The sequence below is a fragment of the Humulus lupulus genome, chromosome 3, assembly GCF_963169125.1.
Source record: "Humulus lupulus chromosome 3, drHumLupu1.1, whole genome shotgun sequence".
In the NCBI taxonomy this organism is placed as follows: domain Eukaryota; kingdom Viridiplantae; phylum Streptophyta; class Magnoliopsida; order Rosales; family Cannabaceae; genus Humulus; species Humulus lupulus.
The window spans coordinates 45,085,276-45,103,639 of NC_084795.1; positions in this window are offsets into that span (position 1 = coordinate 45,085,276).

The window sequence follows — 18,364 nt, forward strand, 5'->3', positions numbered from 1 at the left end:
ATCAACTTAAGTTCCCAAATCAATTTCTAGCCTCCGGGACATCAACCCCCACTTAACCGGGTACTAGGTACAACCCCGAGGCTTAAGGCTTGAATTCCCAAGCTAAAAACCCCTTCCTTGGAAAAAATGACCTTAAGGGTCGCGACCCTCCTTGGCCATGCCGCGGCCCGCCCCTCAAACAGAGGCGCCCAAACCCAGCTTACTCCAAGGGCCGCGGCTCTCCCTAACCATGCCGCGGCGCAACCTCCAGTTTAGCCAAAATGACAACTCGCACACCAGATTTCTCCCCTGTGTTTTCCCTTAGAACCAGCCCCTCAAGCCTGTCTCAAATCACAACCCAACACCCAATTAAACCACCAAACATCCTCTACAACTCACCCTCATCAAAACCCAAAGTAAACATCACCCAAACCTCCACTAATTCAAATTTTCTACAAGTGATTCACAAGTCAAAAGCTAAAACTCAAAACAGAGTATGAATCAAAAATTAATGGTAGAAACTTACCCCAAACACGATTTGAATCCTTCCCAAAGGCTGAACTCAAGCTAAACCTCCCCAAGCTTGACTCCCTAGGTAGCTTCCTCAAGATAAGCTCTCAAAACTTAAAGAAGAGGGTGAAGGAGGACTTGTACGGGAAGGAAGGGAGAAAGAGAGGATAGGTTCTGTTTTAATATCAATCCACAGCCTTCCAAAATTCCTAAGGCTGATATAAATCTTTAAGGTCAAAAGACCATAATGCCCCTAGGCCAATTAAATCCCTCTAAAAGCTTCCGAGGGTAAAATCGTCATTTCCCACCTATCTCGTTAATTATAATTAACGCTCTCCAATTCCCGCTATTCTCAATATTCCCAAACACCAATAATTCATATCCCGTTACCCTAAAATCCCCGGTAACGCTATAATCATCAATATCTTCCCGAGACTCACCCTGAGCCCTGAACTTAATCCCGTTATGACTAGACCGAAAACTTGCTTTCCCATGATCGTCTCACGTCGAAAGGCTCGAACCAATCCACATATAATGTGGTAAAATTATAATTCACCCATATGCATAAAATTACACAATCACGCCCCCAACGGCCAAATTACCAAAATGCCCTTGCATTTAAAATATGAGCCCATATGCATGCATTCACCATCATATAATAATATAATCCACATAAACATGCATATAGTCATTAAATATCATAATAAATCAATTATGGCCCTCCCAGCCTCCTAATCAAGGTCCTAAACCTTATTAGGAAATTTGGGGCATTACATGTGTTGTGGGGAAAATCAACTGTAAATGTGATGTGGGGAAAAACAGATGCAGTCGTGTAGTGGGAAAAAACTGCTAAGTATTTGGTAAATTATAGATTTTAAAGTGTTGTGAGTTAGAAAAGTTGTAGGAGAGTGTTTGGTAAACTATATGATTAAAGTGGTGTTAAATATTAAAAGACAAAAAAAGTCATATTTATTTTATTTTATTAAAATAATTCACACAAACTAAATAGATTTCAATATGAATATTGTTAAATATTGTTTATGTTATTATTATATTAATTTATTTTAAATATCTTAATTTAGATTAATATATAATAAATAAGTAAATATATTTAAATAAAAAAATATTTATTACAGAGTTTTTTTTTATAGAGTTAGGCTGTGACAACTTTAGCTTTTAGCTATAACTTCTGCATAAATTCTTCAATAAATTGTTTTATGACTGTTTACCAAACACATTTATTGCACAATTTTTTGAGAAAACAATTTCTAACTTTTTTAAAAACTTTACCAAACTGGCCCTTAGTAAGTTTGGGTAGCTAAGTATTACAAAATAAAATTTTGGTAGTGATACTTTAAAAAAAAATGGGGAGCTATGTAGATATAAACCCAAATAAAAAGGGAAATTTCACTATTTATACCTAATAATGCCTAATATTACCAAAAAAATCCTAGCACTATTAATCTTTTCAATTTGATGCTAAACATTCCTATCATACCCGAAATACCCCTCCCATTATATCAAGAATCCTAAAACCTTATCTTCCTCTCTCTTCCCTCTCTCTCCCTCTCTCTCTTTCATTCTCACGAAATCCTCCCTAACACCTACAGATTTGTATGATTTTCTTGTCGAAATCGTTGTAAGCCATCTCCATTGTCTTTGTGATGTCACTTATATCAAAGGCAACATCCATTTTTAGGGTTTTTGGAGGAGAAAAACCATGGGTAATAAGATTTTTCATTTTATGTGTTGGGTATTATTTGTTTACATTTTTTTGGCTATATTGAACAGATCTGAGCCTATATTGATTTATTTTTTGGCCTGCAACGTTTTTGCTCAATAGGAGCTCGATACCGGTTCGATAGGGGCTCGATGGTATGTAGAAGAAGGTTCTCTATGAGCTCGATGTTGCTTGATATAGTTCGATTATAACTCGATAGTTTTAGGCTTTGTTGCTTGATTGTGCTCGATGGAAACTCGATAAGGGTTCGATTGGACCCTAGAATATTTGGTGTAGTTGCTTTCTCGATAGGAGCTCGATAGGGTTCGATGGAGGTTTTGGTTAGGTTTTATGTTCGGTTTAAGAAATTGTAGCTTGATACTAACTCGATAAGAGCTCGATGCTGCTCGATGATAACTCGATAAGGGTTCAATTGGACACTAGAATATTTAGTGTAGTTGTTTTCTCGATAGGAGCTCGATAGGGTTCGATGAAGGTTTTGGTTAGGTTTTATGTTCGGTTTAAGAAATTGTAGCTCGATAAGAGCTTGATTATGGGCTTGATGATAACTCAATAGTGTTCAATTATAGCTCGATAAAGCTCGATAATGTGCTTTTTCATGAATTTCTGAAAATTTGACAGTTTTCTTGACAATTTCAATGTTTTTTTTTCCAACACAGGTTCCATTGTCTACATTTTTGTATCCTACAATGGTGTTTGGGAATTACAAGGGAATAAGTGGATTTTCAAGGACCCTCAATGCATGGTGTTACCGATGGAGGATATTGTAACGTACTTGCAACTTCTTGACATATTGCACAAGGAACTTATAGTTGATAAACAGATGTATGGGTTGAAATTGGAGGTTCCTTACACATGCGGCGACCAACCATTTACACTTGTTCATGTTGAAAGTGATCTTGGTGTCCATGCATTCTTAGGAGTAACATCAAAATAAAGGTTGGCCTTGTGTGTCACTCCTATTAAAAAGATTGTCATTGCAGATCCATATTCCACTCCTGGACCTGAGGGAGCAACAAGTACTTTGGGATGTCCTATTGGTGACCTGAGGGACAACCAGTATGAGTATAACCCCTATGTGAATGTCGATCCAGTAGCTGAATATAATGAGGACTTAGGATACAATTCAGTGAATGACGATCCAATAGTTGAACATTTGCAAGTAGAATAAGCACAAGAACAGCCAATATGTCCTATTGCATGGGCGAACCCACCAAGTCAAGGACATTGAACACCTAGCACCAGCTCTAGTCGTCCTGATGGAACATAATATTACTATATAGGGAATGTTCCAATATGTTCAACAGAAGATCACCGAAAATGGAGTGCTCCTATGTTTACAAAAGAAGATATCATGGCTTCTAGTCGTTCTGAATCACCCTCATCTGGCGTACCATTGGGATAATTACACCTTGGGAAGACTTTTGAGAACAAGATGGAATTGAAAACCAAAGCGGCTCTCTTCGCAATGAAAAATAATTTTGAGTTTATGGTTAAGAAGTATGGTACTGATGTGTTGTACATCACATGCAAGGATCTTGATTGTGGTTGGAGAATAAGAGGGGAAAAAGTTGCGCGATCAGAGATGTTTGAGATCGCTGTTTATAATAGTGTACATACTTGCTCACTAGAATTGCGACAGAAAGACCATCGTCAAGCAGCACCTTCGGTCATTAGGCACCTTATCAAGAACAAATATGCTACTGATGGCACTAGCTACCCAGCAAACAACATAAAGGAGGATAGGAAGAATAATTTTGGGATCGATATGAGTTATATGAAGGCTTGGAGATGCAGAGAGAAGACACTCAGTTATGTCAGGGGGACACCTAAAGAATGTACTCCAAGTTACCTTCTTACTTGTACATGCTACAGCAAAATAATCTAGGTACAATAACTGATTTTGTCACAGATGACGGTCACTTTCTTTATTGTTTCTTCTCATTTGGAATTTGTAGAAGGGGTTTTACATCATGTCGTCCTGTTATATGTGTGGACGACACTTTTTTGAAGTTAAGGTACAGTGACCACATGTTGTGTGTTGTCGCATTGGATGCGAATAACCACATTTATCCAATTGCGTTCGCGATTGTTGACAGTGAGAATCATGCTTCTTGGAAGTATTTCATGATGAAATTGAAGGAAGCCATTGGAGTTGTTGATAATCTGGCTTTTGTATCAGACATGCATGCTAGCATTATTCATGCTCTTGTGTTGATCTTCCCTGATGCCTACCACTGCGCATGCTACCATCACATAAGTATGAATGTAATCGCTAAGTTCAAGACTGATCACTGTCACAAGGAGATGTGGAATGCGGCATAAGCATTTCAGAAGTCAAAATTTCACAAGTTCTTCAACAATATAAAGCAAATGGAGCCTGCCATAGCTCAATATCTCGAGGGTATTGGCTTCGATAAGTGGACTTGTGCTTACTTTCCTGGGAATCGATACAATGTAATGACAAGCAACTACATTGAAAGTTTCAACAACAAAACCAGAGATGCAAGAACCTTCCCAGTCACTACTTTTGTGGAATTCATTCATTTCACAATTCAATCATGGTTTGTTGTGCGTCATGAAGAGGTAGAGAAGTGCACATCCAAATTAGCAACAATATATGAGAAAGATGTCTCAGGCATTGCGAATGAATCAAGGTACTTGAAAGTCCATCCTCTTGGACAGTTCAAATTTCATGTGGTAGACCTAGAAGGTGATGGTGAGGTGAATTTGATGACCAAATCATGCTCCTGTGGCCAAATTCAAATAATGGGTTACCCTTGTGTTCATGGTGTGGCTGCGGCCATCCTGCGCGGTGTCAACATTTACTCACTGTGTTCCCCATATTACACTACTGAGATGTGGAGGGAATCTTACAAAGAAACAATTTACCCGACTGGCAACGAGGATGATTGGGAAGTTCTCGAGAACATACAGTACATGCAAGTTAGGGTTCCTGTTGAAAAACAACCAATTGGTCAACCAAAGAAGAATAAGGTGGGAAGAAGGAAGACAAACCGCTATCCATCGAGTGGTGAAATCATTCACAAAGAGCGCAAATGTAGCATGTGTGGTGGGCTTGGCCACAACAGGGCTACATGCAAAGCTAGGCTATAAACTCTTTTTTCCCATTTGGACTTGTTGTATTAATAACCTATGTTGTTTCCCCTTCTTTTTTATTTGGTTTTTCTTAAAAGTTATGTTAAGCTCGATGTAAACTCGATGAGCTCAATTGTAGCTCGACATTAACTCGATAGTAGCTCAATTTGAACTCGATAATATGTTTGCTAGCTTCTAAACTGACTTCAAATAACTCAATAATAGTTCGATAATGATTCGACATAGCTCAATAGTAGTTCGATAATGGTTCGATATGGCTCGATATTAGCACCATTGAACAGCTAGATAATGGTTATGAAAATGATATTACTCGATTGAAGCTCGATATTAGTTTGATAACAGTTCGATGTAGCTTAATATTAGTTCGATAATGTTCAATATGAACTCGATAACAGACATATCAAAGTTACAAAAAAATGTGAACAAAAAACTGCACAATTAAAGACCCTGTATATATACAATCATAAAGGTAACAAATTTTGATACCACCAGTCTTTGGTCCACTTGTTCCTGAACACCTCCATATTTTCATCGCAGATAGTTTCCAATGGAAGGCTGACCATTAGTGTAACACCCTACTTCCTTAGAGCCGTTACTAAGTGAGTTTAAAACGTGCATTTAACTCGCTAATCGAGGTTTTAAGGAAAAAGTGTGAACAAACCATAATCAGAGTCATAAACTATGGAGATAATTATATTTACTGAAAATTATAAAACATTTAACATTTGGGATCCCAAAATACTATTTAGAAATATTTACAACTCAAAAATATAATCAGTGTCGGCTAAACGACAAAACCTAGTTTCAGTACAAACATCTCCCAAAATACCCCTGGTTGTGGCAGCCAGGCAGGCCAAACATGTACGCGCTGCTTCACGCTCTCCGTACTCATGGTTGGTCGACTTTCCCCTTGCCCTTACCTGCACCACAGAGCACCCGTGAGCCAAAGCCCAGCAAGAAAACCCTCACAAGCAGATAGCATGTGCATATCAAATACTTAACATATAACTGGCCATCAATAGGCTAAACAAATACGGCCATGCCGTCCCAAGCGCTTTACCAGGCCCTAGGTTTGCGGTCTGCACTGTAAGGATATCCCACGTATCCTTTAGGGTCTTGCCCTGGCAACTCACACTTTGCATGCTAAACGCTGCTCCCGGCCCCTTGCCGCACTCGGCCTTGCACTCTACGTGCTTTACGCCGTTCTCGACCCCTTGCGTTCCCGGCCTTGCCGACCTCGGCCTGCGCCGTTCCCGGCTCTTGCCAAACATTTACACATATGCATACATAGCATAATAAAGCAAACACTAAACATGAACAAATTCAAGCAAAGGGCTATGCCCTACAACACAATCACATAGGGCCCTACCCTGCATACAAGCTCTACGGGAACAGTGGTTTTCTTACCTGTGTCCTGAGCTTCCCAAGCACCGCGATCATGAGCACAGTCCTCTAACCCGAGCCTTGAAGAAATCCTAGTCACAACACATGAACCATAATCAACCTTCACGTCCTAATCCATTAAATAGTTTCGAGTCATTATTCTAACCTCCGGGTCCTTGGTTTCTACCAAACTAGGTAGTAGGAACCTTCCCGGGCCTTAATGTTCATGTTCCCGAGCTAAAAACCCTCATTTCGCCATAAATCCACATTTGGGCTGCGTCTCAGCCTCCCTTAAGTGCCGCGACGCGCCCCTAGACAGAGGCAAAATCGCCTCATATCTGCCAGCCTAGGGCCGCGGCGCCCAAACCTTGCGCCATGGCACCTGGGAAATTCCTTCGAGGGCCACTAGCCTCAAAACGCAAGCAGGCCGCGACGCTGAAGAACAGGGTCGCGGCGCGAGCCCGAAACCCAGAATTCCCATGCAAACTTTTTGAGCTAACACCCCTGGAATCACTCTAAGCACATCCCAACAGCAGAATTGAGTCCCACACTCATACTAATACACTTTAAGCAGCACATAACCTTAGATAAACCAATCAAAATCCTGCCAAAACTTAAACTCAATTGCATAAGTTCTAACTCCTCAAACTTCAATAAAACAGAGAAAAACTTGGATAAAACTCAAGCTTAAATCCTTACCTCAAGAACAATTCGACCCTTAGCTGTCTTTAACCTTGCTCCTTGCTTTGATTCCCCAAATTGCAACCTCAAATCCAAAGCTTTCCCTCAAAATTCCCTTGGCAAGTTGAAAGAAAACAAGAAAGGAAGAAGAGAGAGAGAGTTTGAGTCGGTTTCTACAATTCTGTAAGTTCCTTATGTTTTGTTTTATTTAACTTAAGCTTTAAGGTTGCCTCAAGACTCGAGGTACCAAAAACATCCCCGAGGGAAAAATGGTAAATTTCCCCAATATTCCCTCCTAGACATTCTATCCTCAAATATATCTCCAAATATTTATTTCCATAACCCGATAACCCCATAAAATATCTAATACCCGAAGTACTCCTCGACTCGCCCCGAGTCAGATTCTCAACCCCGTTGTGACTTTCTGACTAACGGCTCCCTAGGACTGTCTCGGATCGTGCTACGCTGATATATCACAAACATATCACATTTATGCCCTCAACGGCTAGAATTACAAACATACCCCTAATAACCAGACGGGGCCCACATGCATATTTAATTACCTAAACATGCATTTCTATCACATATTCACATAAGTTCACATATTATATCCATAATTCACTTATTGCCCTCCAGGCACACTAATCAAGGCCCTAAGCCTTATTAGCAAATTTGGGTCGTTACAACTATCCCCTTCGTATAGAAATTTCATCCTCGAAATTACCTGAACAACTCGGGATATTGCTCCCGCATTTCTGATTCAAGTTCCCACGTTGCCTCCTCAACCTTGCTGTTCCTCCACAACACTTTCACCAAGGCGATGGTCTTGCTCCGCAAGACTTTATCCTTCCGGTCAAGAACCTGAACTGGCTTCTCCTCATAGGAAAAATCCTGATCCAGCTCCAAATTCCCATAACTTAGAACATGCGTTGAATCTGACACATACTTCCGGAGCATAGACACATGAAAAACATCATGAACCCCTGATAAAGTTGGAGGCATCGCTAGTCTGTAAGCTACCTCTCCAACCCGTTCCAGAATCTTGAAGGGGCCAACAAACCTAGGGCTCAACTTGCCCCGAACACCAAACCGTTTCACTCCTCTCAAAGGTGAAACCCTAAGGAACACATGATCACCAACCTGAAATTCCACGCTCCTGCGCTTCAGGTCTGAATAAATCTTCTGGCGACTCTGGGAGGCGAGCATTCGCGCTCTAATCTTCTCAATCGCCTCATTGGTCCTCTGAACCATCTCAGGACCCAAATAGCTCCCCTCACCCGTCTCGTCCCAATGAATAGGTGATCTACACTTTCGCCCATAAAGCATCTCATACGGAGCCACTTTGATAGTCGCCTGATAACTGTTGTTGTAGGAGAACTCAATCAAAGGGAGATACTTACTCCAAGATCCCCCAAAATCTAACTCACAGGCTCGTAGCATGTCCTCCAATATCTGAATCGTCCTCTCAGATGTCCATCTGTCTAAGGATAATAAGCGGTACTAAACCGTAATTGCGTGCCCATTGCCTTTTGCAGACTCTCCCAAAACTTGGAGGTGAAGGTGGGGTCCCTATCAGATACTATCGACCTCGGAGCCCCATGAAGTCAAACAATTTGCTTCACATATAACTCAGCATACTGCTCCACAGTATAAGTCGTCCTAACAGGCAAAAAGTGGGCGGACTTGGTATACCTATCCACAATCGCCCACACCGAGTCATGCTGACCTACGGTCTTTGGCAAACCATCCACGAAGTCCATGGTGATATCTTCCCACTTCCATTCTGGAATCCCCAGAAGCTACAACAATCCTGTTGGCCTCTGATGCTCAGCTTTGATCTGCTGACAAGTTAAGCACTTGGCCACATAATCCACCACATCTCTTTTCATGCCCGACCACCAATACAAAGCTCTCAAATCTTGGTACATCTTCGTCGTACCCAGATGCAAGGAATAAGGAGTGGTATGTGATTTATCTAAAACCTCCCGTCGGATATCAGAATCCATCGGAACACAAATCCGACCCTTGTACTTCAGTAACCCCATCTCTGAAATAGAAAAGTCCTCAGCCACTCCGACTAAGACGTTCTCTTTGTGACCTCTCAACTGGGAATCTTTCCCCTGCGCCTCCTTGATCCTCTTGAGGAGTGTAGACTGAAGAGTGATGTTTGCTAACCGGCCAACCACCAACTCTATACCCGCTCTAGTCATCTCCTCAGCTAGCTTATCAGATATCTGTCTCGAACTGAACAACTGCCCCGGGCCTTTCCGACTCAATGCATCAGCCACTACATTAGCCTTCCCAGGATGGTATAGGATATCACAGTCATAATCCTTAACCAACTCCAGCCACCATCTCTGGCGCATATTTAGATCCTTCTGAGTAAATAAGTACTTCAAACTCTTGTGGTCGATGTATATCTCACACCTCTCACCATATAGATAATGTATCCAAATCTTAAGTGCGAATACCACCGCTGCCAACTCCAGATCATGCGTGGGATATCTCTGCTCATATTCTTTCAACTGCCTCAATGCATAGGCTATCACCTTACCAGCTTGCATTAGCACACACCCCAAACCCTGTCTGGAAGCATCACAATAAACCACGAACTTCTCATTATCTGTCGGCAGACTCAACATTGGCGCTGTGATCAGTCGTCGCTTCAACTCTTTGAAAATGTTCTCACATCTGTCTATCCAAACATACTTTGTCTTCTTCTTTGTCAATTCTGTCAACGACGTAGCTATCCTGGAGAATCCTTCAATAAACCGCCGATAATATCCTGCCAATCCCAGAAAACTCCTCACTTCGGGAGCATTACTCGGTCTAGGCCAATCTCTCACTGCCTCAATCTTACTTGGGTCAACCAGAATCCCCTCCTTACTGAAAATATGGCCCAGAAATGTAACTTGTGGTAACCAGAACTCGCACTTGCTGAACTTAGCATATAACCTATGCTCCCTTAACCGCTGCAATACCAATCACAAATGCTACTCATGCTCTGATTATGACTGAGAATACACCAAAATATCGTCGATGAATACAATCACAAACTTATCCAGATAGTCCTTGAAAACCCTGTTCATCATATCCATAAAAGCTGCTGGGGCATTGGTTAATCCAAAGTACATAACTAGAAATTCATAGTGTCCATACCTTGTGCAGAAAGCAGTCTTTGGTATGCCCTCCTCTTTTATCCTTAACTGATGGTAACCTGACCAGAGATCAATCTTGGAAAACATTGTCCTTCCCTGTAGCTGATCAAATAAATCATCGATCCTTGGCAATGGATACTTATTCTTAATGGTCAACTTGTTCAGCTCCCTGTAATCAATACACATCCTAAGAGATCCATCATTCTTCTTGGCGAACAACACTGGAGCACCCTATGGCAAAAAACTCGGTCTGATGAACCCCAAATCCAGTAACTCCTATAACTGAATCTTCAACTCTTTCAATTCTGTCGGAGCCATTCTATAAGGTGTCCTAGATACTGGCTCCGCCCCTGGTGCCAACTCAATAACGAACTCGATCTCCCGCTGCGGCGGCAAACCTGGCAGATATGCTGGAAATAAATCTGGAAACTCACACACTAGTCTGGTCTCACCCGGTCCAACCGACATAACCCTAGAAGCATCCACAACATTCGCTAAGAATCCTATGCAACCTTCCTGCATCAGGTCCCTAGCCCTCAATGATGAAATCATAGGTACCTGCGGTCCACTAGATATCCCCACAAATACAAAGGGTACCTCCCCTTTTGGTTCAAAAGTCACCATTCCACGCTTACAGTCAATCGTAGCCCCATACTTCGATAACCAATCCATCCCTAAAATCATATCAAAGTCATCCATCGCATGCTCAATCAAATCAACAGACAATTCCCTACCATCTACCTCTACTGGTAAAGCCTTAATCCATCTCCTAGGGACCACCAGCTCCCTAGTTGGCAACAAAGTCTGAAAACCCCTAGCGTACAAAACACTAGGTCTACACAGCTGATCTATCACTCTCACAGACACAAAGGAATAAGTAGCTCCCGAATCAATCAATGCAGTATACAAAGAACCAGCACTAGAAATCTAACCTGTCACGACTGAGGGGCTAGACTCTGCCTCAGTCTAAGTCAAAGTAAATACTCTGGCAGGAGCGAGACTGCCACTCTGCTTCGGCTCCTCTTTCCTGACTTGTGGGTAGTCCTTCTTCAGATGGTTAGCACTCCCACAGACAAAACATGCCCTAACCCTGCACTCACTCTGGTGCCGACGTCTTCACCGTGGACACATTGGAAAACTCCTCCAATTGTCACTTCCGCCCTGACGGCCAGTGGAAGCACCCCGTGCCCTCTTGTCTGAACTGGGAGGAACAAAGGAATCTGGGGCTTTCCTCTTTTGCTCACTAGGGCCACTACCCGGACTGGATCCAATAAAAGGTGGCACTGTCCTCCTAACATCGCGCCTAACATCGCTCTTTCTCCAAATCTGATCCTCGACCCCCTCAGCTGTAAGAGCCTTTTCCACAACCTGAGCAGAGGTAGTAGACTCTGGATCCAAAGTGATCTTCACATCACGGGCGATCATAACGTTCAATCCCCGTACAAACCTATCTCTTCTTGCCACATCTATCGGCACTAAATCTAGCTCAAACTTCGCCAACCGGTAAAACCTTAAAGCATACTCAGTCACGGTCAACCGATTCTGAGTCAGGTTGATGAACTCGTTAACCTTTGCAGCTCGGACTGCCACACTATAATATTTATCGTTGAAGATGTTCTTGAATTCTTCCCAGGTCATAACTGTTACGTTCCTTCTCTGAACTACCACATCCCACCAAATGCGGGCATCCTCTCTAAACATGTAACTGGCACAGGCAACTCTCTCGTTCCCGTCAACCCTCATGAAATCCAGGATAGAGGAAACCATATTCATCCACTGCTCTGCTCGCAGTGGGTCTGGTCCACCCTCAAAGGTGGGAGGATGCTACTTCCTGAACCTCTCATACAAAGGTTCCTACCTGTTCTCCATCACAGGCTGAATCGATACTAGCGCCACAACCTGCTGAACTGGCAACCCAGTGACTTGTGGAGGGGCCTGCTGTCTCAACTGTCAGAGTTCTTCTTCTGTTCGTTGCAATCTTGCTTCCATTTCGGCAAACATCTGTTGCCAATTCTATGGGGCAGGTGGTGGGTCCTGACCCTGGTTGTCATCTAGGGGTGTACACGGTTTGGTTTGGTGTGGTTTAGAAGAATTTTGAAACCAAACCGCTGATGCGGTTTTTTCAAAATGAAAAACCAAACCAAACCATTAAAATTAAAAAACCAAACCAAACCAAACCATAAATAAACAGTTTGGTTTGGTTTTAACCATATAACCAAATTATTAAAATTTTAAACTTTTTTTATTATAAAATAATTAACTAAATAATTGTATTTAAATCATAATAATAATAATTTTAGCTTTATTTTTAAGACCATAAAAGTCTACAAGAAGCTTATTGTCATTGTTGTTGTAAGTGTAAGTATTTTGAATCATTTTATAGTAATGAGAAAAATAAATGTTTACTTTCTAAACAATGTGGGACTTTACATTTCTCTTTTTTTAGTTTTGGAAACTTGTGCATGTATTAAATACTACTAAAAACATACCCTAAACAATTAAATTGTTTGGCTGGGATGGTTTGGTAAATTTTATATTAACTTAAGTGTAGGGGTTCAAACCTTTGAACCATCATTTCTAAAAACTATTTTTTTTAGAAAAATTCACGATCCGGTCCGGTTTAATTGGTTTTAAAAAATTAAAAATCGTGACCAAACCATTAAAGTTGAGCGGTCCGGTTAAACCGAACCATCAAAAATGGTTTACCGGTTACGGTTTTTGGCGGTTTGGTGCAGTGCGGTTTGGTTCCAAACCACGGTTTGCAGTTTATATGAACACCCCTATTGTCATCCTCGACCCTACTGCCACGGAGTCTAGATAATTGACGAGGCATCTCAACAAATATGCCTGCAATCAACAACGCCGCTCATCAGGCATGATAACAACATCCAAAACCACCTCCCAATCACATCAGCCAACCACAAACAATAATTCACATAACATATGGATAGCATATATCATACAACGGGCCATGCCCTAGCATCATGCATATGTTAACCCATTCATCATGCTCTATAAGAAATAAGCAGGCAAACAGGGCATTTAAACGCATATTCAAACATTTAAGTCAATTATTACCAACCAACCCTAAGTCGAGCTTGTCACTGACAGCGAGCGTACATGTTCGGTCAATCTCTAGAAACCATAAACCTTGGCTCGCTCTGATACCAAGTTGTAATGCCCTACTTCCTTAGGATGTTGTTAAAACGTGCATTTAACTCGCTAATCGAGGTTTTAAGGAAAAAGTGTGAACAAACGATAATCAAAGTCATAAACTTTGGAAATAATTCTATTTACTGAAAATTATAAAACATTTAACATTTGGGATCCCAAAATACTGTTTAAAAATATTTACAACTCAAAAATATAATCAGAGTCGGCTAAACGACAAAACCTAGTTTCAATACAAACATCTCCCAAAATACCCCTGGTTGTGGCAGCCAAGCAGGCCAAACATATACGCGCCGCTTCATGTTCTTCGTACTCATGGTTGGTCGACTTTCCCCTTGCCCTTACCTGCACCATAGAGCAAATGTGAGCCAAAGCCCAGCAAGAAAACCCTCATAAGCAGATAGCATGTGCATATCAAATACTTAACATATAAATTGGCCATCAATAGGCTAAACAAATATGGCCATGCCGTCCCAGGCGCTTTACCAGGCCCTGGATTCGCGGTCTGCACTGTAAGGATATCCCAAGTATCCTTTAGGGTCTCACCCAGGCAACTCGCACTCCGCGTGCTAAACGCTGCTCCCGGCACCTTGCCGCACTCGACCTTGCACTATACGTGCTTTACGCCGTTCTCGGCCCCTTGCGTTCCTGGCCTTGCCGACCTCAGCATGCGCCGTTCCCAGCTCTTGCCGAACATTTACACATATGCATACATAGCATAATAAAGCAAACACTAAACATGAACAAATTCAAGCAAAGGGCTATGCCCTACAACACAATCACATAGGGCCCTACCCTGCATACAAGCTCTACGGGAACAGTGGTTTTCTTACCTGTGTCCTGAGCTTCCCAAGCACCGTGATCACGAGCACAGTCCTCTAACCCGAGCCTTGAAGAAATCCTAGTCACAACACATGAACCATAATCAACCTTCACGTCCTAATCCATTAAATAGTTTCGAGTCATTATTCTAACCTCCGGGTCCTTGGTTTCTACCAAACTAGGTAGTAGGAACCTTCCCGGGCCTTAATGTTCATGTTCCCGAGCTAAAAACCCTCATTTCGCCAAAAATCCACATTTGGGCTGCGGCTCAGCCTCCCTTAAGCGCCGCGCCGTGCCCCTAGACAGAGGCAAAATCGCCTCATATCTGCCAGCCTAGGGCCGTGGCACCCAAACCTTGCGCCATGGCGCCTGGGAAATTCCCTCGAAGGCCACTAGCCTCAAAACACATGCAGGCCATGACGCTGAAGAACAGGGCCTCGACGCGAGCCCGAAACCCAGAATTCCCATGCAAACTTTTCGAGCTAACACCCCTGGAATCACTCTAAACACATCCCAACAGCAGAATTGAGTCCCACACTCATACTAATACACTTTAAGCAACACATAACCTTAGATAAACCAATCAAAATCCTGCCAAAACTCAAACTCAATTGCCTAAGTTCTAACTCCTCAAACTTCAATAAAATAGAGAAAAACTTAGATAAAACTCAAGCTTAAATCCTTACCTCAAGAACAATTCGACCCTTAGTTGTCTTTAACCTTGCTCCTTGCTTTGATTCCCCAAATTGCAACCTTAAATCCAAAGCTTTCCCTCAAAATTTCCTTGGCAAATTGAAAGAAAACAAGAAAGGAAGAAGAGAGAGAGAGAGTTTGAGTCGGTTACTACAATTCTATAAGAACCTTATGTTTTGTTTTATTTAACTTAAGCTTTAAGGTTACCTCAAGACTCGGGGTACCAAAAACGTCCCAGAGGGAAAAATGGTAAATTTCCCCAATATTCCCTCCTAGACATTCTAACCTCAAATATATCTCTAAATATTTATTTTCATAACTCGATAACCCCATAAAATATCTAATACCTGAAGTACTCCTCGACTCGCCCCGAGTCAGATTCTCAACCCTGTTGTGACTTTCTGACTAACGGCTCCCTAGGACTGTCTCGGATCGTGCTACGCAGATATATCACAAACATATCACATTTATGCCATCAACGACTAGAATTACAAACATACCCCTAATAACCAGACGGGGTCCACATGCATATTTAATTTATCTAAACATGCATTTCTATCACATATTCACATAAGTTCACATATTTTATCCTTAATTCACTTATTGCCCTTCAAGCACACTAATCAAGACCCTAAGCCTTATTAGCAAATTTGGGTCGTTACAATTAGATGCTCAATATGCTTGATATCATACACACCACAATCCCCACTGTAAAAAAAAAAAAAGTAAACATTAAGTGTACATTACTATAATTTTAGTTAGAAACAAATTTAGTATGAAGATGATGTTTGTTACCTTCTCTTTGACTGAGTGAGCTTGTGTTTCTGTTTGCAGTGCCATGTGAACTGATGCGGCCTCTTTCCTGCTGCAGGAATCTTCAAGATCAAGCTATCAGTGAACAGTTTACTCTGCATTAACAGAGAAGGAAGCAAAAAGCCCCATGGATTCATAATTTCCTCTAGCTTTGCATCACTAATCACCGAGTTGTCAAAATCATAAACAGTGAGGGTCCAACTAGAAATAAAAGCCTCAATGGCAAATCAATGTTGTTGTCCATAGTTATGGCACCAATATACATCCTCAACTCCTCCCCAAGATGCCAGAAACTGTTGCTCGATGCCGGTCAACATGGACATAATGTCAAAATCCCACATATACTTTGTTTTGTCAGCAATTTTCTTGTACTGATCATATCGGGAAGGTATCACTTGTGAGAAATACATGTTCATCACAACTGCATTCTGTCGATATATATTGGGAAAATACTTGCGACGCATATGAAGCATGTGTTCTGCCGCATCAATATGCTACAAGAGAGTACAATATAAAAAGTTAGCAAAGACCATCATAAATGGCTACTATCGAGCTCCACCGAGCTCACAGTGAAATACTATTAAGCTCACATCGAGCTAATCTCAAACAATAAACAACAATCCTAATTTAACACCCATATCGAACTACTATCGAGTTCCATCGAGCTCACATCAAGCTAATCTCCAACAGTAAACAACAACCCTATTTTAACACCCATATCGAACTCCATCGAGCTAATCTCAAACAGTAAACAACAACCATATTTTAACACCCATATCGAACTACTATCGAGCTCACATCGAGCTAATCTCAAACAGTAAACAACAACCCTAATCTAACACCCATATCAAACTACTATCGAGCTCCATCGAGCTCACATCGAGCTAATCTCAAACAGTAAACAACAACCCTATTTTAACACCCATATCGTACTACTATTGAGCTCACATCGAGTTCATATCGATCCTGGAAACCCCCCATCAAGCTCTTATCGAGCTCATATCGAGTCAATAAAGACAGAACTTGTAAAATCGAAAACAAAACATAATTTCTACCACTATCGAGTCATTAGGTATAAATGGCTTACCCCATCATTGAGCCACGATTAAGGTGTCTTCCACGTCAAAAACCACGCTGGACCGTGATTCCCAGTCTTTACATCCCTCGGGGTCTTGTTGGGGATGTCTCCAAGCAGCCACTTGGACATTGTCCTATATTGTTTGCGATCTGGCTTCTTGAGAAGGTCCAACACCTGTGTAGCCTCCTCTTTTGGTGCAGCTGCATCAGTGCGAGGTCTTTTCCTCATGGGATCGTTGTAGTCCTCAAACCAATCTGGCTTGCATCTTTAGTGTCTAGTCCTTTGAAACTAAACCCCAGCAACATCCTCAGGGTTGACAATAACGACTCCCGGAGTCCCTGCATCAGGTGTCACAATGATGGTAGGAGGCATGGTTGGATCATCAACGTAGTCCAGAGGAATATCCAATGACTTTGAGTCTGAATCTTCATTGGAGCCCCTCGACTTCTCCTTAATAAACGTTAGGATCTGACTGACTACGTCCAGGATCACTGATCAAGTCGGCCCTCGACAAACGACCCTCGACTCTGTCCAACCACTTAATCAAGTCGGCGAGCTCAGGGGCTGAGGCTGGGGCTGGTGTTGGGGTTGGTGTTGGGGCTGAGGCTGGGGCTGAGGCTGAGGCTGTGACAACAAGAGGGGTGGGACCTACAACCTCCTCCTCCGAGGCAACATCATCAAATATCTTGGCTACCTCGACTGCCTGAGAAACTTTCTCCATGATTTTCTCAAAAATCGCATCCTCCTCCTCATCAGCCTCCAAGGGATCCTGGCTAAGCCCAGGATAAAGAGGAAGATCTCCCTCTATCAACAACAAATAATAGTCTTTTTCTGTCGGTCGAGGCTTCAACATCGGAAGGACAATCAACTGGAAACAACATAAAAATTTGGTTAACTCAAATAATCATAAAAAATAAGCATATATATATATAAATAATTGTTTAATGTCAATCAAATATAACTTACGTTCTTCTTCGATAACATTGGTGAGATGACGGACTTGGTGAAATCCTTGTTCCTCCGATGCGACCAACTAAGCATCCTCGAGACCATGTTTCTCGAGCTCACAACAAACTCTGTCGCAAGCTGCTGGATAGCCTCATATGCCTAGTACTGTAAGGCCAGGGCATAACCATACATATTGTACTTGGACTCTTGCTGCACCTTGACATCCTTCTTGTTGTCATAGTTGGCCTTTTGCTTCACCACGTCCTT